Below are 2,903 nucleotides of genomic sequence, written 5' to 3' on the forward strand. Positions count from 1 at the left end.
GTACTAAGGTCTGGAGCACTGTTACCTTTACCAGTGATTTCTGTTAAACAACTGGTCCTCATTTCAACTTTCTATGATTAGTTGTTACAGGTTTCCTTTAGTGACATCCCAGCTATTTGATTATTACTAGTCATATAAGCAAATATAATAACTTCACACTCCCATTAAGTGAATCTGGTTATCCTGTTTCCTATGCTAGGGATGGGAACTTAACCCTGTTCTTTTCCAGATCTTGAGTTCCATGTTTAGAACAAAATCCCAATGGAAGCACCAAGGAAACAGTACAAGGTGATAAGAAAGACCCAAGTGAGCAGCACAGAGTGAAAGATCATGAAATACTGTGTCGGCAGCACCATGATTCATCTGGTTGAGGCCGATGAGAGGGAGAGTGGCTGCACCAGATGAACTCTCACGACCTTCTCTGCAGCATCTTCAACCTGCAGCAAGGGAACAGGTCTATTGAAGGGTCTGAGGACAGCCTGGTCAGTTCCCGTGGGTGCCCAGTACCAGTCATCTCCACCCCACAGTCACCCTCCCTGAGGTCATCCAGTTCCCTCCTCCATCACTCCTGGGCTCTGCATCCCTGGAGCCTCTCCTGTCTTCCTCCCTTCTTTCCCATGTCCCAGAGACAGGCCCAGGCCCTGCTGCAGACCTGAAGTTCAGAATAAAGTGGTGATGACTGGCTCTGCTCCCTGACTAAGGGTCTGATGGGAGGGGCTGGAGGAGCAGGGAGGAGCCTTATCCAAAAAAGGCCTTGGGACCTAGTTATCCAAGCTTCAGTGGGGTTCCAGAATGCTTTACTCTTCATTCTGAAACTCAAAACCTGGGAGTGGTATCACAGCTGTGTGTGTGACTGTCCTTGCCCCACATTGTCTATCTGGGCAGCCCAGATGTGAGCAGCAGACTCCAGCAGCAGCTCAGTCCCACAGCCTCCAGTGTGGACACTGCTCCAGGGGTTCTGGAGGCTGTTGCTGCTGCTTGATTCATTTCTAGTTTATGTCTATGAGTGTGACCCTGCAAGTCTGTAAGTGCACTGTGGGAAGGCCTGTGGTCTGTGCAGAAGAAGGGGCTGGATGCCCTGGACCTGGAGCTGTAGGTTGTGAGCTGCCATGTGGGTGCCCGAAACAGACCCCAGGTCTGATGTATGAGCAGCAAGCAGTCTTGCCCCTGGGCCATCTCTTTGTTTACATCTGCTTTATCTTTGTCTGTGAGATGAATCTTCTTCCTTCTACTCATTGAGTGGAACTACCATGTTCTTTTGTGTTCCTGCTTTCCCCACATCTGCATCATGGAACCCTCCGGACTAGGAACCTGCTGTGTTCCCTCCTCATTTCCCACTGGTCTGTGACATGATTCCTGTCCTGTCGAGGCTGAGCATGCACAATCTATTGCTAGTAGGTGATGTGAACTCCAAGTCTCTTGCCTCCTTTCTCAACACAGTGCTGCAGTTGAGGGACAAGAGCAAGACTCCAGGAATTCACTCTTGCTTCCTCACTTCTCACCCATCTGTCCCTTACACCACTCCCAGTACCTGCCCTCAGTACCTGTCATCACAAATATTTTAAGAGAAACAGGGGGGAGCAGATGAGGATCATCAGCAGGACAGAGATGTTGGACTTGCTTGCCAAGGTCAGAGGCTGGTTCACATCCGGAGCAGCATTTGGCGAGGCTGAAGTGGAAACACAAGTTGAGTCTTTGACCAGGACCTGAAATCTGGGGAAACCTCACCTTAGCTTCTGTGTGCTCAGGTGATTCAGCAACACACAGAGTTCCACCCCTTTCCCTTGTTGCTATGCAACCACTGTTTGGGTGGGTCCTGAGTAGGAGGGGAGAGAGGGCATGTCCCCTGTCCTCAAAAGATTCCTGCAGCTATGGTAGGGGAAACAGGGTAATGCTGGGGCCACATCTTTCCTGCTGACAGGAGAGGAGCTGACCTGTGAGGATGGTGGCAGGGAAGAAGAAATTTCAAGTGAGATGAAAAGCAGCAGAGAGTCTAGAATGAGGAAAAGGCCAAGAAATAGAAGTTTGCTCAGTGTGTAACAGCCTGTGAGAACCACAGTGAGAGAACAATGTAAACACAATTAATGAAATGGGAGAGGGTGAGAAATGAAATGATTGATGGAAAAAAAATGGCCATCATCCCCAGAACTCATGGTGATTACATTATTACACACACACACACACACACACACACACACACACACACACACACACACACACACACCCTCATCTGCAGATAGCTTCCTCCCCTTCTTCCCAGTTACCTGTAGGCTCCAGTTTTTCTTCCCAGTGTGACTTGAACTCCTCAAGCCAGGACCTACAGTCCCCCTGTGAGGTCCTGTATAAGAAGTCAGTTACTTCCTTGTCTTTCCCCATCATAGTTTTCAACTGGCTGGATTCAGAATCAACTTCAGTCAACTTTCTAGTGCTTGAGTCAAAATGCAACATTTTCTGTCCATTGAGGCCAATGTCCCAGAATCCACGGAAATCTCCATTTACTTCATACCCACAATGCATCGTGGCCTGCAGAGTGAGGGGCTCTGTGCCTGTTGGAAAGAGATCAGCCTCTGACCTTGATGAATCCTGTTTGTCTACCCACCTCCCTTCCCATCCTCTGACCTTGCTCTGCCCTCCTTGCTACTAGACCGGTGGGACTACCAGGGATTTATTTTCTTCCTCCATGAAAACAGTGAATGTCCCTAACCTTTCACAAATCCTCTTCTTTCCCTCAAGGGGCCATCTGCTATGTTCTTTATTTAATTTGTAGCAGTGAGAATTGAACCTACGGCCCTGCATGTGCTAGGCAAGCACTCCACCACTGAGCTACATCCCCAACACTAGGGGGCCATTTAAACTTACCTCTCATTGCATTAGTCTCTGACTTTATGTCAACCATTAATGCT

At 48.7% G+C, this 2,903-nt stretch overlaps 1 long non-coding RNA gene across 1 annotated transcript; it reads right to left on the reverse strand.

The window, feature by feature from the left end:
• Nucleotides 1–352: 352 nt before the first annotated feature.
• LOC114686316 lies at nucleotides 353–2,498 on the reverse strand. Its single transcript, XR_005090225.1, has 3 exons — nucleotides 2,265–2,498; nucleotides 1,545–1,669; nucleotides 353–437 (listed from the first exon to the last, which is right to left on the reverse strand). It is a non-coding gene; the product is annotated as an uncharacterized LOC114686316 (long non-coding RNA).
• Nucleotides 2,499–2,903: the final 405 nt, after the last annotated feature.

The sequence above is a fragment of the Peromyscus leucopus genome, chromosome 8a, assembly GCF_004664715.2.
Source record: "Peromyscus leucopus breed LL Stock chromosome 8a, UCI_PerLeu_2.1, whole genome shotgun sequence".
NCBI classification, from domain to species: Eukaryota; Metazoa; Chordata; class Mammalia; order Rodentia; family Cricetidae; genus Peromyscus; species Peromyscus leucopus.